The sequence below is a fragment of the Scyliorhinus torazame genome, chromosome 20 (assembly GCF_047496885.1).
Source record: "Scyliorhinus torazame isolate Kashiwa2021f chromosome 20, sScyTor2.1, whole genome shotgun sequence".
Taxonomy (NCBI): Eukaryota; Metazoa; Chordata; class Chondrichthyes; order Carcharhiniformes; family Scyliorhinidae; genus Scyliorhinus; species Scyliorhinus torazame.
The window spans coordinates 30,700,958-30,722,519 of record NC_092726.1 but is presented as its reverse complement, the minus strand read 5'-3'; the positions used below and the strand labels follow the sequence as shown (position 1 = coordinate 30,722,519).

General features: G+C 49.8%; 6 non-coding genes and 1 pseudogene across 6 annotated transcripts; all 7 read right to left on the bottom strand.

Moving 5' to 3' along the window:
* Window positions 1-6,149: 6,149 nt before the first annotated feature.
* On the bottom strand, window positions 6,150-6,339 carry LOC140397868 (U2 spliceosomal RNA). Its single transcript, XR_011937291.1, has one exon. It is a non-coding gene; the product is annotated as a U2 spliceosomal RNA (small nuclear RNA).
* A 5,809-nt stretch (window positions 6,340-12,148) lies between these two features.
* Window positions 12,149-12,339, bottom strand: LOC140397626 (U2 spliceosomal RNA). Its single transcript, XR_011937059.1, has one exon. It is a non-coding gene; the product is annotated as a U2 spliceosomal RNA (small nuclear RNA).
* A 785-nt stretch (window positions 12,340-13,124) lies between these two features.
* LOC140397701 (U2 spliceosomal RNA) lies at window positions 13,125-13,315 on the bottom strand. The gene has a single exon (XR_011937133.1). It is a non-coding gene; the product is annotated as a U2 spliceosomal RNA (small nuclear RNA).
* Window positions 13,316-14,100: 785 nt separating this feature from the next.
* Window positions 14,101-14,291, bottom strand: LOC140397555 (U2 spliceosomal RNA). Its single transcript, XR_011936989.1, has one exon. It is a non-coding gene; the product is annotated as a U2 spliceosomal RNA (small nuclear RNA).
* Window positions 14,292-15,076: 785 nt separating this feature from the next.
* Window positions 15,077-15,267, bottom strand: LOC140397800 (U2 spliceosomal RNA). The gene has a single exon (XR_011937227.1). It is a non-coding gene; the product is annotated as a U2 spliceosomal RNA (small nuclear RNA).
* A 777-nt stretch (window positions 15,268-16,044) lies between these two features.
* Window positions 16,045-16,235, bottom strand: LOC140397462 (U2 spliceosomal RNA). The gene has a single exon (XR_011936898.1). It is a non-coding gene; the product is annotated as a U2 spliceosomal RNA (small nuclear RNA).
* A 785-nt stretch (window positions 16,236-17,020) lies between these two features.
* Window positions 17,021-17,199, bottom strand: LOC140397256 (U2 spliceosomal RNA; annotated as a pseudogene).
* Window positions 17,200-21,562: the final 4,363 nt, after the last annotated feature.

Genomic DNA, 21,562 nt, shown 5'->3' with positions numbered 1-21,562 from the left:
ACTTTATTCATAAAAAATTTATCATGAGCATTACAGAAACATTTCGAATTGTCTTGACTGTACATTTCCGGCAGGGTTACATGTTGCCTTGACTTTCTTTCATTCACTTTTGATATTGTCGTACACATATCACTCTTTACATTACAATTCCTTCTTAAATATTTACAGTGGCATGTTTGTTTTATACATTGGAGTGTTGGTTGCCCCGACCGAGGGGCTTTACACTGTTACCGGCCCCTCGGTGTACATTTGCTGGAAAGACTTTACACAGTGGTCTTTCCCCATTGCGCCTTGGCGGCAGCTGCCCCAAGCTTGAGTGCGTCCCTCAGCACGTAGTCCTGGACCTTGGAATGTGCCAGTCTGCAACACTCGGTCGAGGACAATTCTTTGCACTGGAAGATCAGCAAGTTTCGGGCAGACCAAAGAGCGTCTTTTACCGAGTTGATGACCTTCCAGCAGCAGTTGATATTTGTCTCGGTGTGTGTCCCTGGAAACAGTCCGTAGAGCACAGAGTCCCGTGTCACAGATCTGTTTGGGATAAACCTTGACAAATACCACTGCATCTCTCTCCAGACCTTCTTTGCAAAGGTACATTCCACAAGGAGGTGTGTGACCGTCTCATTTCCCCCACAGCCACTCAGAGGGCAGCGTGCATTGGTGCAGAGCCTTCGGGTGTGCATCAAGAATCTGACAGGGAGGGCCCTTCTCACCACCAGCCAAGCTAGGTCTTGGTGCTTGTTTGAAAGTTCTGGTGATGAGGCGTTCTGCCAGATGATTCTGGCAGTCTGCTCAGGGAACCATCCTACGTCCTCCACGGTCTCTTTTTCCCTGAGGGGCTCGAGGACATTACGTGCTGACCACTGCTTCATTGCCTTGTGGTCAAAGGTGTTTTTCTTCAAAAACTTTTCCACGAAGGACAGGTGGTACGGTACGGTCCAACTACTTGGAGCGTTCCGCGGCAATGAGGCCAGGCCCATCCTTCGCAACACCGGGGACAGGTAGAACCTCAGTATGTAGTGACACTTGGTGTTTGCATACTGGGGGTCCACGCACAGCTTGATGCAGCTGGACACAAAGGTGGCCAGCAGGATGAGGGAGGCGTTGGGTACGTTCCGCCCTCTCTTCTCCAGAGGTTTGTACATGGTGTCCCTTCGGACACGGTCCATCTTGGATCGCCAGATAAATTTGAAGATGGCCCGGGTGACTGCTGTGGCGTAGGGTCGGGTTATGGGCCAGACCTGCGCCACGTACAGTAGCACCGAGAGTACCTCACACCTGATGACCAGGGTTTTGCCCGCAATGGAGAGGGAGCGTTGCTCCCACCAGCCCAGTTTCTGTCTTACCTTTCCTATGCGCTCCTCCCAGTTTTTGGTGCACGCCCCAGCAGCTCCGAACCATATCCCCAGCACCTTCAGGTAATCGGACCTGACAGTGAAGGGGACAAAGGACCGGTCGGCCCAGTTCCCAAAGAACATGGCCTCGCTCTTGCCCCGGTTTACCTTGGCTCCAGAGGCCAGTTCAAACTGGTCGCAGGTGGTCAAGAGCCTGCGTACAGACGCAGGATCCGAGCAGAAGAAGGCAACGTCGTCCATGTACAGGGAGGCCTTGACTTGGATGCCTCCACTGCCTGGGATCGTCACTCCTCTTATACCCGGATCCCTCCTGATGGACTCTGCAAAAGGTTCTATGCAGCACACAAAAAGGGCAGAGGAGAGAGGGCAGCCCTGCCTGACTCCAGATCTGATCTGGAACTTTTCTGATTCCCACCCATTGATTGAGACTGCGCTATAGATGTTTGTGTAGAGCAGTTTGATCCAATTGCAAATTCCCTCCCCAAACCCCATTTTGGAGAGCACATCCATCATGTAGGTGTGCGATATTCTGTCAAAATAAAGCCTTCTCCTGGTCAAGGCTGATGAGGCAAGTGTCCACCCCCCTGTCCTGCACGTAGGCGATCGTATCCCTGAGTAGCGCGAGGCTATCAGAGATCTTCCTGCCGGGTACAGCACAGGTCTGGTCAGGGTGGATCACCGACTCCAGAGCAGACCTGACCCGATTGGCGATGACCTTTGCTAGAATTTTGTAGTCCACATTCAACAGTGAAATGGGTCGCCAATTTCGAATTTCTTCCCTTTCCCCCTTCTGCTTGTAGATGAGGGTGATGATGCCTTTCCTCATGGACTCTGACATGCTGCCTTCCAGAAGCATACTCTCGTACACTTCCAGCAGGTCTGGGCCCATCCAGTCCCACAGAGCCGAATACAACTCAACCGGTAAGCCGTCGCTTCCGGGAGTTTTACTCGTCTCGAAGGACTTGGCGGCCTTTGTCAGCTCGTCCAGAGTTCGTGGTTTGTCCAGGTTTTCCAGCTCGCTGTCGCCTATGACCTCCGTGATAGTCGACAGGAAGGTCTGGGAAACAGTGCTATCTGTTGGCTTCAGGTCATACAGTCCGGCATAAAAGGATTGGCTGATCCTCAGGATGTCAGACTGCGATGACTTTACAGAGCCATCTTCTTCCTTCAGGCTGCTGATCACAGAGGTCTCTCTGTGCACCTTTTGGAAGAAGAAGCGTGAGCACTTTTCGTCCTGCTCCACGGAGCGGACTCTGGAACGGAAGATAACCTTGGAGGCCTCCGAGGTGTAGAGCGAGGCTTGCTGGCTCTTCACCTCTTGGAGATCCTCCTTGACATCCACCCCCATCGACTGCAGCTGGAGCAAATTTTGCATACTTTTCTGGAGCCTGGACATGACCCCTCGTCTCTCTCTCTCACCTTTTGAACGCCCTTGAGGATGAAAAACCTCTTGATATTCCCCTTGATTGCTTCCCACCAGAGATGTGGGGCCTCAAAGAGGGGTTTCACGGTTCTCCAACCTTTGTAATCCCTCCTGAGTTCCTCGATGTTCTCAGGGGTCAGCAGTTTTACATTTAGCTTCCACGTCCCCCTGCCTACCCCCTGGTCTTCCTGCAGGTGGCAGTCGGCCAGTAGGAGGCAGTGGTCAGAGAAGAACACCGGCGTTACGTCGGTGGACCTGACCGTGAAAGCTCGGGACACAAAAAAGAAGTCTATCCTGGAGCGGACGGACCCGTCTGGCCGTGACCATGTGTATCTACGCTGCACGCCGTCTGCAGGGTTGCTGCAGACGTCGAGCAGCTTGGCGTCTTTTACCGTTTCCATCAGGAGTCTGGACGTAGCGTCTAGTTTGCTGTCGGCTTTGCTGGATCGTCCAGCCGCATCGATGATGCAGTTGAAGTCACCACCCAGGATGACCGGCTTGGAGGTGGCCAACAGCAGTGGGAGTTGCTGAAGAACTGCCAGCCGCTCACTTTTTACGGCCGGGGCGTACACATTTATAAGTCTGAGAGGGGTGTTTTTGTATTTCACGTCTGCTACGAGGAGGCGCCCGCCCACCACCTCCTTAACGTCGGAGATGGTGAAGTTGCCTCCCCGCAGCAGAATACCCAGGCCGGAGGAGCGGCAGTCGTTTCCTCCTGACCAGATGGATGGCCCGTGGGACCACCAGCTCGACCAGCGCCTGTAGTTGCTGAGGTGCGGAATTCCGCACTCCTGCAGGAACAGTAGGTCAGCTTTTACATTTGCCAAATAGTTGAGTGTGGCTACACACCGCGAATTATCTTTGATGCTTCGCACATTTATGGATGCAATTTTTAAACCCATTATAAAAAGATAGATTTACCAGTTCCAAGAGCCCAGAGTCTATACAGTTGGCTGTTCCAGCTGTTGAATGTTCCCCAGCATGCCGGTGGTGCTCGCAAACTTTAGCACAGTTGCAGGGCTGAGAAAACTGTTCTGGTCCGTACTGGCCCAGTGATTTTGATGCAGATGCAATGGGGGGGTGGTGTAGCCCTGGGGTTCGTCGTGGCAGTCAGTAGGTGTTGGGGTTGCAGGCCGGTCTTCACCTGGGTTGTTGCTGCTCGTTGCTATCGGGGGTTGGTCTGTGACCTTGTTTTCTTCCCGGTCGGTGGTCTGGGGGGTCTGTGCCTTCCGTTCCACGTTGGTGTTTTGCCTCTTTATCTGAGGCCGATTCTTGTCCTGTTTTCCCTCATCGGATGAGGTGTCGGCACTAAGTGCGCCGGCTGAGAGGTGTCGCTTTTTGCCACTACCCCTCAGGGGGTTCTTCAGTTTGTTTTTTTGTTTTCTCTTTCGTTTGTCCCTGTTCACGGTTTCCCAGGGCTCTTTATTCTTTGTCCCATCCTCTTCCTCTTCCATTGAGTGTTCCTCATCAGATGGGGCTGGGGTTGGGTTGTCAGGAGGTGCTGGGGCCTCCTCTTTTTGTTGGGGGCCCTTCTGTTGCTTTTCCTCATTCTGAACCGTGGTGTCTTTTTCGGTGGAGGGTGTATGCTCCTCCTCTCTGGTCGCCTTTTTGACTCCGCTGCTGATGATCTGTGCATATGTCGCCCCGCGTTTCGGGCAGGCCCTGTAAAGATGGCCGGCCTCCCCACACAGGTTGCAGCACTTGTCTTCCTTGCAGTCCTTAGTCATGTGTCCCTCCTGCCTGCAGTTCTTGCAGAAGGTCACACTGCAGTTTGCGGCAACATGCCCCATTTTGCCACAGGTGTGGCATACTCGTGGCTGTCCCACGTAGTAGATGTAGCCACGATTTACTCCAATAGCGAAATTGGAGGGGGGATGCAGGATGGCTCCGTTGCTGTCCGTTCTTAGGGTCACCTTGACCTGGTGCTCACTTCTCCAGATGCCGAAGGTGTCTTTCACTTGCACGCTGTCACTTTCAGCTCAGCGTACCTGGCGAGGAACGTGAGCACATCAGACACAGGGACGTGGGGGTTGTAGGTGTGCAGTGTAACAACCCGATTTCGCTGTGCCGGTAGTGTAAACAGAGGCTCCGCAGTCAGGATCGACAGGGGACTCTGGTTACCTTTTTCCTTGAAGACGTTCAAGAATTTGATGCACGCTGCGCCGCTCTTGAAGGTGACATCAAAGAAGCCATTCTTGGGGAAGTTTTGCAAGCAGAAGATTTCTGTTGCTTTAAACCCACAACACTCGAGCAGCACCCGCTTCACGAAGAGAATCCGATCCAAAGGTGACTCTCCTTCCGTTTTCTTCACTGTGACTCGGACAGTGTTTCGCACTCCCCAGCCTGGTGGTCGGGATGCAGCTGCATCCATAGCTCGTACGTTGGGTCTGAACTGTTTCGGCGTTAGGCCTAAACCAGAGGTTTAGGCCAGTATGTCGATCCACCAATAGCAGCCAAGCTCCAAACGTTTCCTCTTTGACGACTTCAATTCCTCCGAGTTCTCCAATCCACGATCGTAATCGAGATCTTCAGCTTCCCACGATCAAATGAGACTACACTTGATCTCAGGCAAAAGGCCGAGAAGCGATAGCCAATATTTTCCGGCTATGGCTCTTGTCCTCCTCGTCCACCGACTTTCAGGAGCACCTTGCTGCGCTCGACTGTGCTTTGGAACTTTTAGTCTACGGTCACTGTTGGTCAAGAGACCTCCAGCTTGGCCGAGCACGGTGGAGTCTGTGCATGCAGAACCAGTAAAACACAACAGGAAGACATCGTCTGGCAAGCCGCCCCCTGTCGTCACCAGATTAAATGGAGACGCTGTGAAGGCCCAGTGACACCCAACGGAGGGAGTCGAAGAAATCTCCACCTTTGCCGAACAAAGGGCAATCCGTGCAAGCAGCGAGTACTGGCGGAATCCAACAGGGGGCAATGTCTAGTCTCCCTGAGCTCCACCCTGGCGTGTTGGTCGTGGAGTCACGAGAACGAAAAGAGACGCCGTGAAGGTATACCTACATCCAAATCAGGATGCCGTTCAGTCTGTCGCCACACTTCCCCGTTGTGCAGGATGAAGGGATGTGGTAACTGAAGTGAGGAGAAGGCAAGTCGGCATCCGAGGGTGAGGGTGAGTGGCCTGTAAAAAGCAGCAGGATATCTGTTTGGCATATCAGCTGAAAACGGAGCCTGGCTGCCGCAAGTCCGCGAGCCCATAGGCTCACGACATTAGTGCGCGAAGCGCCCGCCAGCAGAAAAGCTAGCAATGCTCTGGAGCCTGAAAATTTTTTAATTGGTCAGGATGAGACAACTGGACAAGACAGAAGAGGGGAAGCCAGGTTTTGCGCCATTTTCTGCTTTTGCACTATTTGTGCCCAAAGCGGGGTGAAGGCACCATTCCTGGAAACATTGCAAGACCGGGTTGATGCCTGGAGCGGAGCAAGAAAGCCCCTGAACCATCTCCGTGTCCCAAAAATCAATTTAATATTCGGTCCCCCGAAGGGGACATACCAGATATTAAACTGATAAGAACAGATACTACACTTGATCTGAACCAAAAGGCCGAGAAGCGATAGCCCATGTTTTCCGGCTATATCCCGAGTTATCCTTTTACCCTTAATGAGCTGGTAAAATTACTTAGGACGTTCGTTCATTTTACCTGCCTGTATCCTTTCTTGTACCGTTTTTGCTCTCCTAATTACCTGAAGTTCCCAGTCCACATTGCGACCCCGGCCCCGGGTCACTGGCCGCGTGGAGTTTGCACATTCTCCCCGGTTCTGCATGAGTCTCACCCCACAACTCAAAGATGTGAGAGGTAGGTGGATTAGCCACCATAAATTGGAAAAATAATTGACTACTCTAAATTTTAAGAACTGTGTATTTCATTGTAAAACAAAAAAGAGGCTGTCAGAGACCCCAGAGATTGTCCTACACGGTGAATCTGTGCAGTGCAGAGTCCAGGAGGCTGCAATCCGGTGTCACAGTAGTTTGCAAGCTTGCCTCAGCGCGCCAGCAACCCAGGTTCAATTCCAGCCTCGGATGTCTGTCCATGTGGAGTTTGCACTTTCTCTGACACGGTTTCCTCTGGGTTCTCTGTTTTCCTCCCACAGTCCAAATATGTGCAAGTCAGGTGGATTCGCCGTGCTAAATTGCCCTTTAGGTTAGTTTGGGTTGCGGGAATGTGGATAGGGTGGCGGTGTGGGCTTAAATAGGTTGCTCTTTCTAAGGGCTGGTGCAGACTCGTTGGGCCGAATGACCCGCCTTCCGCTCTGTAGGGATTCTATGATTCTATAAAGAATCGTAACCTGCATTCGAGCCTGACGTGGGATTTCGAAACAATCCAAGGCGAATGGCACAGGCAGATTGGCTTCTGAAGTACAGCTTGGGTCAGTGGGTGTGGACAGTGGCTGGGAAATGAAACACATACATGTTCGGCTGCAGGGCAGGTGCATGTGTCCGTTGGAGCACCAGGTTAGAACGGAAGAGCGAAATATTACTCCAGACTATATCTGGATGTGTTCAGCAGAGTGCACTGGCGACACGCAGATCTCGTACAGCTCAGCTTGATCTGTTTTTATGAACAATAGAGCCAAAAATGACACAGAAAAGTCAGTCCAAAGTATATCTCGACGTAGTGCACTGATGTGTGAACAGCAGTGTGGATAGGAAGGCAGAATTGTCCTTCTAAAGTTCACCAGCTTCTTCAATATAGAACAGTCGGCTGGATAGGAAAACAATTATTCTTCCTGAGCATTGCTGGATATGGTATTATGGAAAGTCCGGTGGATTGGGACACTAACTAAGGTGGGATTTATGCAGTCGAGCAATTGGGGGCAGAGGATCTATCCATTTCTATCATTAAAAAAAAATCTTTATGACGTTGAAGACTTGTTTAAATTCCCCCTAACCTCCTGCGCTCCAGAAAGACGAATCCCAGCTTCTACACAAAACTGGGTTGCAGGACAGCCACATCCATCGTCACAGGGATGTGTGGGGCGGGCGGGACCATGAGGAACGAGGGCTCACCACTGCGCTATCCTTCTCCCAGTTTTACAGGTGCTTCCAGTCCCATTTTCAGCCTGTCTCACAACTGGCGTGTCCCATCCATCGATGAACTGTTTCATCCCTAAGCTGAGGGCTTGTAGGTGAATAGCCCCCGGTAGAAGGTCTCAAATGCCTCGTAGACATTTTTTGGCTCTGCCACTGGATTCGGTCTGCTGCTTCTAATCTGAGCTATTACCCCCGTGGCTGCCTGCTTTCTCAGCTGGCGAACCAGCAGTGGCTGGCTTTATCTCCGTGTTCGTAAAGGGTCTCCCGTACCTGGCGGAGTTGCTGCAATGCTTCCCTCGTGGAGAGCAGATCAAAGTCCATTTGTAGCTTTTTCCTCTCCGCCAGGAGTTCTTTGTTCGGGCCCTCAGAGTATCGCCTGTCTACCTCCAGTATGGAGTCCACAACTGTCGCCTAGCCGCCCTCTCTACCTTGTCTCTACGTGCGTTCTTGGCCATGATATCACCCCTGATCTCAGCCTTCGTGGCCTCCCAGAGCGTGAAGGGCGGGACTTCCCCATTCTAGTTATTAATAATATAGTCATCTGTGGCCTGTGATATTTTCTTGCACAAAGCATTCTGGGCAAGTCGGGCCATGTCCAACCTCCATGTGGGGGGCGGGGTAGCAGGCATTGAGCAAAAACGTATTAATCTGGCTGCATATTAATATGGAACCATATTGGTATGGAACAGCATTAATGTGGCTGGATATTAATATGGAACATTATTCATATGGAGCAGTATTAATATGGCTGCATATTAACTTGGAACCGTATTAATATGGAATAGTATTGATATGGCTGAATATTAATATGGAACAGTACTAATATGGAACAGTATTAATATGGAACCATATCTTCACAGCTCCAGGGTCCCAGATTTGATTCCTAGATTGGGTCACTCTCTTTGCGGAGCCTGCATGTTCTCCCAGTGTCTGCGTGCATTTCCTGCGGGTGCTCCGGTTTCCTCCCACAAGGCCCGAAAGACGTGCTTGTTAGGTGAATTGGACATTCTGAATTCTCCCTCTGTGTCCCCGAACAGGCGCCAGAATGTGGCGACGAAGGGCTTTTCACAGTAACTTCGTTGTTGTGTTAATGTAAGACTACTTGTGACAAAGATAATTATTATTAATATGGAATGTGGCTGGATGTTAATATGGAACTGTATTAGTATGGAACAGTGTTAATATAGCCGGATATTAAAATGGCCAGATATTAATATGGAACAGTACTAATATGGAACAGCGTTAACATGGCTGGATATTAATATGTAACAGTAATCATATAGAACAGTATTAATATGGAACACTACTAATATGGAAAAGTTATAATATGAGCGAATATTAATATGGAACAATGTTTATATGCTGGACATTAATAGGGAACAGTACTCATTTGTAACGGTCTTAAAATGAAGCAGCACGAATATGGAACAGTATTAATATGGAACAGTATTAATGTGGAAGAGTATTAATATGGAACAGTATTAATATGGAGCCGTTTTAATATGGCTGCATATTAAAATGGAGCAGAATTAATATGCTGGATAGAAATATGGAACAGTATTATTTTGGCTGGATCCCGTTCAGTTTTTGGAAGGGCATATACTGGCCTCGGGAAAGTTGTTTTTTAGGTCTCCAAAGCAATTCGCTTTACATAAACATGTTTAATGTTTAAAAACATGATTTATTATCGGGCACATTTTAAGTCCGATTACAGTAGGGCACTTTTAATTGGTGTGTTACTGTAAGGCTCTGTTTAAATAAGGTCCGTTTGACTGTAGGGCACTGTTTAAATACATTTGATTGACTATAGGGCACTGTTTAAATGCATTTGGTTTACTGTAGGGCACTGTATAAATGCATTTGATTTCCTGTAGGGCACTGTTTAAATGCATTGATTTACTATGGGCACTGTTAAAATGCGTTTGATTTATTGTAGGGCACAGTTTAAATGCATTTCATTTACTTCACCGCACTATTTAAACGCATTTGGTTTACAACAGGGCACTGTTTACATTCATTTAATTTACTGTAGGGCACTACTTATATGCATTTGAGTGTTGGGCACTCTTTAAATGCATTCAGATAACTGTCAGAAACTGTTTAAAAGCATTTCGTATACTGTAGGGCACTGTTTGAATGCATTTGATTCACTGCAGGGCATTTTAATAATGCATTTAGTTCACTGTAGGATACTGTTTAAATGCATTTGATTTATTGTAGCGCCTGTTTAAAAACATTTGATTTACTATGTCACTGTTTAAATGCATTTGGTTTACTGTAGGGCACTGTTTAAATGCATTTGATTTAACGTAGAACACTGTTTAAATGCTTTTGATTCACAGGAGGGCAATGTTTAAATGCATTTGAGTATCGGGCACTATTTAAATGCAATTAGTTTACTGTAGGGAACAAAATGCATTTGATTTACTGTTGGGCACTGTTTCAATGCATTTGATTTACTGTAGGGCACTGTTTAAATGCATTTGATTTACTGTAGGGCACTGTTTAAATGCATTTGATTTACTGTGGTGCACTGTTTAAAAGTATTTGTTTTACTCTTGCGCAGTGTTTAAACGCATTTGATTGACTGTCGGGGCACTGTTTAAATACATTTGATTTATTGTCGGCACTGTTTAAATGCATTTAATTTACTATAAAGAACTGTTTAAATACATTTGGCACCGTTTAGATATAATTGATTTATTTTAGGCCACTGTTCAAATGCATTTGATTTACTGTAGGGCACTGTTTAAATGCATTTAATTGACTCGAGGGCAATGTTTAAATGCATTTGATGGACTGTTGTGCGCTATTTAATTGTATTTGATTTACTGCAGTACACTGTTTAAATACTTTGGATTTATTCTGGGGCACTGTTTAAATACATTTGATGGACTGTTGTGCGCTATTTAATTATATTTTATTCACTGCAGTACACTGTTTAAATACTTTGGATGTATTCTGGGGCACTGTTTAAATACATTTGATTTACTGTCGGGCAGTTTAAATGCATTTGATTTACTGCAGGGCACTGTTTAAATGCCTTTAGTTTGCTGCCGGGCACTGTTTAAATGCACTTGACTTACTGGAGGGCATTGTTTCAATGCGTTTGATTTCGTGTCGGACACTGTGTAAACGCATTTAATTTATTCCAAGGCGCAAATTTAAATACTTTTGATTTACTGTCAGGCACTGTTTAAATGCAATTAATTTACTATAAATCACGATTTAATATATTTGGCTCACTGTCGGGCACTGTTTGAATGCATTTGATTTACTTCATGGCACTTTTTAAATGCATTTAGTTTCCGGTAGGGCACTGTTTAAATGCATTTGATTTATTGCAGCGCCTGTTTAAATACATTTGATTTACTGTGTCACTGTTTAAATGCATTTCATTTACTGTAGGGCACTATTTAAATACATTTGATTTACTAGAAAGCACTGTTCAAAAACGTTTGGTTTACTGTAGGGCATTGTTTGAATGCATTTGATTTAACTTAGGGCACTGTTTAAATGCATTTGATTCACAATCGGGAACTGTTGAAATGCATTTAATTGACTCGAGGGCACTGTTTAAATACAATTGATGGACTGTTGTGCGCTATTGCTGCGCTCGACTGTGCTTTGGAACTTTCAGGCTACGCTCACTGTTGGTCAAGAGACATCCAGCTTGGCCGAGCACGGTGGAGTCTGAGCATGCAGAACCAGTAAAACACAACAGGAAGACATCGTCTGGCAAGCCGTCACCTGTCGTCACCAGATGAAATGGAGACGCTGTGAAGGCCAGTGACACCCAACGGAGGGAGTCGAAGAAATCTCCACCTTTGCCGAACAAAGGACAATCCGTGCAAGCAGCAAGTACTGGCGGTATCCAACAGGGCGCAATGTCTCGTCTCCCTGAGCTCCACCCTAGCGTGTTGGTCGTGGAGTCAGGAGAACGAAAAGAGACGCCGTGAAGGTATACCTACATCCAAAGAGAATGCCGTTCAGTCTGTCGCCACACTTCCCCGTTGTGCAGGATGAAGGGATGTGGTAACTGAAGTGAGGAGAAGGCAAGTCGGCATCCGAGTGTGAAGGTGAGTGGCCTGTAAAGAGCAGCAGGAAATCTGTGTGGCATATCAGCTGAAAACGGAGCCTGGCTGCCGCAAGTCCGCGAGTCCATCGGCTCACAACATTCGTGCACGAAGCCCCCGCCAGCAGAAAAGCTAGCAATGCTTTGGAGCCTGAAAGGCCTTAAATTGGTCAGGATGAGACAACTGGACAAGAGAGAAAAGGGGAAGCCAGGTTTTGCGGCATTTTCTGCTTTTATACATTTTGCGCCCCAAAGCGGGGAGAGGGCACCATTCCTGGAAGCACTGCAAGACCAGGTTCATGCATGGAGTGGAAGGAGCAAGCCCCTGAACCATCTCCGAGTCCTAAAAATCAATTTAATATTCGGTCCCCAGATTGAGGACATATCAGATATTAAACTGATACGAACAGATACTACACTTGATCTGAGCCAAAAGGCCGAGAAGCGATAGTCCATATTTTCCGGCAATGGCTCTTGTCCTCCTCGTCCACCGACATTCAGGTGCACCTTGCTGCGCTCGACTGTGCTTTGGAACTTTTAGTCTACGCTCACTGTTGGACAAGAGACATCCAGCTTGGCCGAGCACGGTGGAGTCTGAGCATGCAGAACCAGTAAAACACAACAGGTAGACATCGTCTGGCAAGCCGTACCCTGTCGTCACCAGATGAAATGGAGACGCTGTGAAGGCCCAGTGACACCCAACAGAGGGAGTCGAAGTCATCTCCACCTTTGCCGAACAAAGGGCAATCCGTGCAAACAGCAAGTACTGGCGGAATCCAACAGAGGGCAATGTCTAGTCTCCCTGAGCTCCACCCTGGCGTGTTGGTCGTTGAGTCAGGAGAACTAAAAGAGTCGCCGTGAAGGTATACCTACATCCAAACAGGATGCCGTTCAGTCTGTCGCAACAGTATCCCGTTGTGCAGGATGAAGGGATGCGGTAACTGAAGTCAGGAGAAGGCAAGTCGGCATCCGAGGGTGAGGGTGAGTGGCCTGTAAAAAGCAGCAGGAAATCTGTGCGGCATATCAGCTTAAAACGGAGCCTGGCTGCCGAAAGTCCTCGAGTCCATCGACTCGCAACATTAGTGCACGAAGCTCCCGCCAGCAGAAAAGCTAGCAATGCTTGGGAGCTTGAAATGCCTTAAATTGGTCAAGATGAGGCAACTGGACAACAGAGAAAAGGGGTAGGCAGGTTTTGCGGCATTTTCTGCTTTTATACATTTCCGCCCCAAAGCGGGGTGAAGGCACCATTCCTGGAAACACTGCAAGCCCAGGTTGATGCGTGGAGCGGAAGGAGCAAGCCCCTGAGCCATCTCCGAGTCCTAAAAATCAATTTAATATTCGGTCTCCATATTGAGGACATATCAGATATTAAACTGATAAGAGCAGATACTACACTTGATCTGAGCCAAAAGGCCGAGAAGCGATAGCACATATTTTCCGGCAATGGCTCTTGTCCTCCTCATCCACCGACATTCAGGTGCACCTTGCTGCGCTCGACTGTGCTTTGGAACTTTTAGTCTACGCTCACTGTTGGTCAAGAAACCTCCAGCTTGGTCGAGCACGGTGGTGTCTGTGCATGCAGAACCAGTAAAACACAACACGAAGACATCGTCTGGCAAGCCGTCCCCTGTCGTCACCAGATGAAATGGAGACGCTGTGAAGGCCAGTGACACCCAACGGAGGGAGTGGAAGAAATCTCCATCTTTGCCGAACAAAGGACAATCCGCGCAAGCAGCAAGTACTGGCGGTATCCAACAGGGGGCAATGTCTAGTCTCCCTGAGCTCCACCCTAGCGTGTTGGTCGTGGAGTCAAGAGAACGAAAAGAGACGCCGTGAAGATATACCTACATCCAAAGAGAATGCCGTTCAGTCTGTCGCCACACTTCCCCGTTGTGCAGGATGAAGGGATGTGGTAACTGAAGTGAGGAGAAGGCAAGTCGGCATCCGAGTGTGAAGGTGAGTGGCCTGTAAAGAGCAGCAGGAAATCTGTGCGGCATATCAGCTGAAAACGGAGCCTGGCTGCCGTAAGTCCGCGAGTCCATCGGCTCACAACATTCGTGCACGAAGCTCCCGCCAGCAGAAAATCTAGCAATGCTTTGGAGCCTGAAAGGCCTTAAATTGGTCAGGATGAGACAACTGGACAAGAGAGAAAAGGGTAAGCCAGGTTTTGCGGCATTTTCTGCTATTATACATTTTGCGCCCCAAAGCGGGGAGAGGGCACCATTCCTGGAAGCACTGCAAGACCAGGTTGATGCGTGGAGCGGAAGGAGCAAGCCCCTGAACCATCTCCGAGTCCTAAAAATCAATTTAATATTCGGTCCCCAGATTGAAGACATATCAGATATTAAACTGATATGAACAGATACTACACTTGATCTGAGCCAAAAGGCCGAGAAGCGATAGCCCATATTTTCCGGCAATGGCTCTTGTCCTCCTCTTCCACCGACATTCAGGTGCACCTTGCTGCGCTCGACTGTGCTTTGGAACTTTTAGTCTACGCTCACTGTTGGTCAAGAAACCTCCAGCTCGGCCGAGCACGGTGGAGTCTGTGCATGCAGAACCAGTAAAACACAACACGAAGACATCGTCTGGCAAGCCGTCCCCTGTCGTCACCAGATGAAATGGAGACGCTGTGAAGGCCAGTGACACCCAACGGAGGGAGTGGAAGAAATCTCCACCTTTGCCGAAAAAAGGACAATCCGTGCAAGCAGCAAGTACTGGCGGTATCCAACAGGGGGCAATGTCTAGTCTCCCTGAGCTCCACCCTGGCGTGTTGGTCGTGGAGTCAGGAGAACTAAAAGAGACGCCGTGAAGGTATACCTACATCCAAACAGGATGCCGTTCAGTCTGTCGCCACACTTCCCCGTTGTGCAGGATGAAGGGATGTGGTAACTGAAGTGAGGAGTAGGCAAGTCGGCATCCGAGTGTGAAGGTGAGTGGCCTGTAAAAAGCAGCAGGAAATCTGTGTGGCATATCAGCTGAAAACGGAGCCTGGCTGCCGCAAGTCCGCGAGTCCATCGGCTCGCAACATTCGTGCACGAAGCTCCCGCCAGCAGAAAAGCTAGCAATGCTTTGTAGCCTGAAAGGCCTTAAATTGGTCAGGATGAGACAACTGGACAAGAGAGAAAAGGGGAAGCCAGTTTTTGCGGCATTTTCTGCTTTTATACATTTTGCGCCCGAAAGCTGGGAGAGGGCACCATTCCTAGAAGCACTGCAAGACCAGGTTGATGCGTGGAGCGGAAAGAGCAAGCCCCTGAACCATCTCCGAGTCCTAAAAATCAATTTAATATTCGGTGCCCAGATTGAAGACATATCAGATATTAAACTGATAAGAACAGATCCTACACTTGATCTGAGCCAGAAGGCCGAGAAGCGATAGCCCATATTTTCCGGCAATGGCTCTTGTCCTCCTCATCCACCGACATTCAGGTGCACCTTGCTGCGCTCGACTGTGCTTTGGAACTTTTAGTCTACGCTCACTGTTGGTCAAGAGACAGCCAGCTTGGCTGAGCACGGTGGAGTCTGTGCATGCAGAACCAGTAAACACAACACGAAGACATCGTCTGGCAAGCCGTCCCCTGTCGTCACCAGATGAAATGGAGGCGCTGTGAAGGCCCAGTGACACCCAACGGAGGGAGTCGAAGTAATCTCCAACTTTGCCGAACAAAGGGCAATCCGTGCAAGCAGCAAGTACTGGCGGAATCCAACAGAGGGCAATGTCTAGTCTCCCTGAGCTCCACCCTGGCGTGTTGGTCGTGGAGTCAGGAGAACGAAAAGAGACGCCGTGAAGGTGTACCTACATCCAAACAGGATGCCGTTCAGTCTGTCGCCACACTTCCCCGTTGTGCAGGATGAAGGGATGTGGTAACTGAAGTGAGGAGAAGGCAAGTCGGCATCCGAGTGTGAAGGTGAGTGGCCTGTAAAAAGCAGCAGGAAATCTGCGTGGCATATCAGCTGAAAACGGAGCCTGGCTGCCGCAAGTCCATCGGCTCGCAACATTCGTGCACGAAGCTCCCGCCAGCAGAAAAGCTAGCAATGCTTTGGAGCCTGAAAGGCCTTAAATTGGTCAGGATGAGACAACTGGACAAGAGAGAAAAGGGGATGCCAGGTTTTGCGGCATTTTCTGCTTTTATACATTTTGCGCCCCAAAGCGGGGAGAGGGCACCATTCCTGGAAGCACTGCAAGACCAGGTTGATGCGTGGAGCAGAAGGAGCAAGCCCCTGAACCATCTCCGAGTCCTAAAAATCAATTTAATATTCGGTCCCTAGATTGAGGACATATCAGATATTAAACTGATAAGAACAGATACTACACTTGATCTGAGCCAAAAGGCCGAGAAGCGATAGCCCATATTTTCCGGCAATGGCTCTTGTCCTCCTCGTCCACCGACATTCAGGTGCACCTTGCTGCGCTCGACTGTGCTTTGGAACTTTTAGTCTACGCTCACTGTTGGTCAAGAGACATCCAGCTTGGCCGAGCACGGTGGAGTCTGTGCATGCAGAACCAGTAAACACAACACGAAGACATCGTCTGGCAAGCCGTCCCCTGTCGTCACCAGATGAAATGGAGACGCTGTGAAGGCCCACTGACACCCAACGGAGAGAGTCGAAGTCATCTCCACCTTTGCCGAACAAAGAGCAATCCGTGCAAGCAGCAAGCACTGGCGGAATCCAACAGAGGGCAATGTCTAGTCTCCCTGAGCTCCACCCTGGCGTGTTGGTCGTGGAGTCAGGAGAACGAAAAGAGACGCCGTGAAGGTGTACCTACATCCAAACAGGATGCCGTTCAGTCTGTCGCCACACTTCCCCGTTGTGCAGGATGAAGGGATGTGGTAACTGAAGTGAGGAGAAGGCAAGTCGGCATCCGAGGGTGTGGGTGAGTGGCCTGTAAAAAGCAGCAGGAAATCTGTGTGGCATATCAGCTGAAAACGGAGCCTGGCTGCCGCAAGTCCGCGAGTCCATCGGCTCGCAACATTCGTGCACGAAGCTCCCGCCAGCAGAAAAGCTAGCAATGCTTAGGAGCCTGAAAGGCCTTAAATTGGTCAGGATGAGACAACTGGACAAGAGAGAAAAGGGGAAGCCAGGTTTTGCGGCATTTTTTGCTTTTATCCGTTTTGCACCCCAAAGCGGGGAGAGGGCACCACTCCTGGAAGCACTGCAAGACCAGGTTGATGCGTGGAGCGGAAGGAGCAAGCCTCTGAACCATCTCCGAGTCCTAAAAATCAATTTAATATTCGGCCCCCAGATTGAGGACATATCAGATATTAAACTGATAAGAACAGATTTTTTTTTTTTTTTCAAAAAAATATACTTTATTCATAAAAATTTATCATGAGCATTACTGAAACATTTCAAATTGTCTTGACTGTACATTTTCGGCAGGGTTACATGTTGCCTTGACTTTCTTTCATTCAATTTTGATATTGTCGTACACATATCACTCTTTACATTACAATTCCTTCTTAAATATTTACAGTGGCATGTTTGTTTTATACATTGGAGTGTTGATTGCCCAGACCGAGGGGCTTTACACTGTTACGCGCCCCTCGGTGTACATTTGCTGGAAAGACTTTACACTGTGGTCTTTCCCCATTGCGCCTTGGCGGCAGCTGCCCCAAGCTTGAGTGCGTCCCTCAGCACGTAGTCCTGGACCTTGGAATGTGCCAGTCTGCAACACTCGGTCGAGGACAATTCTTTGCACTGGAAGATCAGCAAGTTTCGGGCAGACCAAAGAGCGTCTTTTACCGAGTTGATGACCTTCCAGCAGCAGTTGATATTTGTCTCGGTGTGTGTCCCTGGAAACAGTCCGTAGAGCACAGAGTCCTGTGTCACAGATCTGTTTGGGATAAACCTTGACAAATACCACTGCATCTCTCTCCAGACCTTCTTTGCAAAGGCACATTCCACAAGGAGGTGTGTGACCGTCTCATTTCCCCCACAGCCACTCCGAGGGCAGCGTGCATTGGTGCAGAGCCTTCGGGTGTGCATGAAGAATCTGACAGGGAGGGCCCTTCTCACCACCAGCCAAGCTAGGTCTTGGTGCTTGTTTGAAAGTTCTGGTGATGAGGCGTTCTGCCAGATGACTCTGGCAGTCTGCTCAGGGAACCATCCAACGTCCTCCACGGTCTCCTTTTCCCTGAGGGCCTCGAGGACATTACGTGCTGACCACTGCTTCATTGCCTTGTGGTCAAAGGTGTTTTTCTTCAAAAACTTTTCCACGAAGGACAGGTGGTACGGTACGGTCCAACTACTTGGAGCGTTCCGCGGCAATGAGGCCAGGCCCATCCTTCGCAACACCGGGGACAGGTAGAACCTCAGTATGTAGTGACACTTGGTATTTGCATACTGGGGGTCCACGCACAGCTTGATGCAGCTGGACACAAAGGTGGCCAGCAGGATGAGGGAGGCGTTGGGTACGTTCCGCCCTCCCTTCTCCAGAGGTTTGTACATGGTGTCCCTTCGGACACGGTCCATCTTGGATCGCCAGATAAATTTGAAGATGGCCCGGGTGACTGCTGTGGCGTAGGGTCGGGTTATGGGCCAGACCTGCGCCACGTACAGTAGCACCGAGAGTACCTCACACCTGATGACCAGGGTTTTGCCCGCAATGGAGAGGGAGCGTTGCTCCCACCAGCCCAGTTTCTGTCTTACCTTTCCTATGCGCTCCTCCCAGTTTTTGGTGCACGCCCCAGCAGCTCCGAACCATATCCCCAGCACCTTCAGGTAATCGGACCTGACAGTGAAGGGGACAAAGGACCGGTCGGCCCAGTTCCCAAAGAACATGGCCTCGCTCTTGCCCCGGTTTACCTTGGCTCCAGAGGCCAGTTCAAACTGGTCGCAGGTGGTCAAGAGCCTGCGTACAGACGCAGGATCCGAGCAGAAGACGGCAACGTCGTCCATGTACAGGGAGGCCTTGACTTGCATGCCTCCACTGCCTGGGATCGTCACTCCTCTTATGCCCGGATCCCTCCTGATGGACTCGGCAAAAGGTTCTATGCAGCACACAAAAAGGGCAGAGGAGAGAGGGCAGCCCTGCCTGACTCCAGATCTGATCTGGAACTTTTCTGATTCCCACCCATTGATTGAGACTGCGCTATAGATGTTTGTGTAGAGCAGTTTGATCCAATTGCGAATTCCCTCCCCAAACCCCATTTTGGAGAGCACATCCATCATGTAGGTGTGCGATATTCTGTCAAAAGCCTTCTCCTGGTCAAGGCTGATGAGGCAAGTGTCCACCCCCCTGTCCTGCACGTAGGCGATCGTATCCCTGAGTAGCGCGAGGCTATCAGAGATCTTCCTGCCGGGTACAGCACAGGTCTGGTCAGGGTGGATCACCGACTCCAGAGCAGACCTGACCCGATTGGCGATGACCTTTGCTAGAATTTTGTAGTCCACATTCAACAGTGAAATGGGTCGCCAATTTCGAATTTCTTCCCTTTCCCCCTTCTGCTTGTAGATGAGGGTGATGATGCCTTTCCTCATGGACTCTGACATGCTGCCTTCCAGAAGCATACTCTCGTACACTTCCAGCAGGTCTGGGCCCATCCAGTCCCACAGAGCCGAATACAACTCAACCGGTAAGCCGTCGCTTCCGGGAGTTTTACTCGTCTCGAAGGACTTGGCGGCCTTTGTCAGCTCGTCCAGAGTTAGTGGTTTGTCCAGGTTTTCCAGCTCGCTGTCGCCTATGACCTCCGTGATAGTCGACAGGAAGGTCTGGGAAACAGTGCTATCTGTTGGCTTCAGGTCATACAGTCCGGCATAAAAGGATTGGCTGATTCTCAGGATGTCAGACTGCGATGACTTTTCAGAGCCATCTTCTTCCTTCAGGCTGCTGATCACAGAGGTGTCTCTGTGCACCTTTTGGAAGAAGAAGCGTGAGCACTTTTCGTCCTGCTCCACGGAGCGGACTCTGGAACGGAAGATAACCTTGGAGGCCTCCGAGGTGTAGAGCGAGGCTTGCTGGCTCTTCACCTCTTGGAGATCCTCCTTGACATCCACCCCCATCGACTGCAGCTGGAGCAAATTTTGCATACTTTTCTGGAGCCTGGACATGACCCCTCGTCTCTCTCTCACCTTTTGAACGCCCTTGAGGATGAAAAACCTCTTGATATTCCCCTTGATTGCTTCCCACCAGAGATGTGGGGCCTCAAAGAGGGGTTTCACGGTTCTCCAACCTTTGTAATCCCTCCTGAGTTCCTCGATGTTCTCAGGGGTCAGCAGTTTTACATTTAGCTTCCACGTCCCCCTGCCTACCCCCTGGTCTTCCTGCAGGTGGCAGTCGGCCAGTAGGAGGCAGTGGTCAGAGAAGAACACCGGCGTTACGTCGGTGGACCTGACCGTGAAAGCTCGGGACACAAAAAAGAAGTCTATCTTGGAGCGGACGGACCCGTCTGGCCGTGACCATGTGTATCTACGCTGCGCGCCGTCTGCAGGGTTGCTGCAGACGTCGAGCAGCTTGGCGTCTTTTACCGTTTCCATCAGGAGTCTGGACGTAGCGTCTAGTTTGCTGTCGGCTTTGCTGGATCGTCCAGCCCAATCGATGATGCAGTTGAAGTCACCACCCAGGATGACCGGCTTGGAGGTGGCCAACAGCAGTGGGAGTTGCTGAAGAACTGCCAGCCGCTCACTTTTAACGGCCGGGGCGTACACATTAATAAGTCTGAGAGGGGTGTTTTTGTATTTCACGTCTGCTACGAGGAGGCGCCCGCCCACCACCTCCTTAACGTCGGAGATGGTGAAGTTGCCTCCCCGCAGCAGAATACCCAGGCCGGAGGAGCGGCAGTCGTTTCCTCCTGACCAGATGGATGGCCCGTGGGACCACCAGCTCGACCAGCGCCTGTAGTTGCTGAGGTGCGGAATTCCGCACTCCTGCAGGAACAGTAGGTCAGCTTTTACATTTGCCAAATAGTTGAGTGTGGCTACACACCGCGAAGTATCTTTGATGCTTCGCACATTTATGGATGCAATTTTTAAACCCATTATAAAAAAGATAGATTTACCAGTCTCAAGAGTCCAGAGTCTATACAGTTGGCTGTTCCAGCTGTTCGATGTTCCCCAGCATGCCGGTGGTGCTCGCAAACTTTAGCACAGTTGCAGGGCTGAGAAAACTGTTCTGGTCCGTACTGGCCCCGTGATTTGGATGCAGATGCATTGGGGGGGTGGTGTAGCCCTGGGGTTCGTCGTGGCAGTCAGTAGGTGTTGGGGTTGCAGGCCGGTCTTCACCTGGGTTGTTGCTGCTCGTTGCTATCGGGGGTTGGTCTGTGACCTTGTTTTCTTCCCGGTCGGTGGTCTGGGGGGTCTGTGCCTTCCGTTCCATGTTGGTGCTTTGCCTCTTTATCTGAGGCCGATTCTTGTCCTGTTTTCCCTCATCGGATGAGGTGTCGGCACTAAGTGCGCCGGCTGAGAGGTGTCGCTTTTTGCCACTACCCCTCAGAGGGTTCTTCAGTTTGTTTTTTTGTTTCCTCTTACGTTTGTCCCTGTTCACGGTTTCCCAGGGCTCTTTATTCTTTGTCCCATCCTCTTCCTCTTCCATTGAGTGTTCCTCATCAGATGGGGCTGGGGTTGGGTTGTCAGGAGGTGCTGGGGCCTCCTCTTTTTGTTGGGGGCCCTTCTGTTGCTTTTCCTCATTCTGAACCATGGTGTCTTTTTCGGTGGAGGGTGTATGCACCTCCT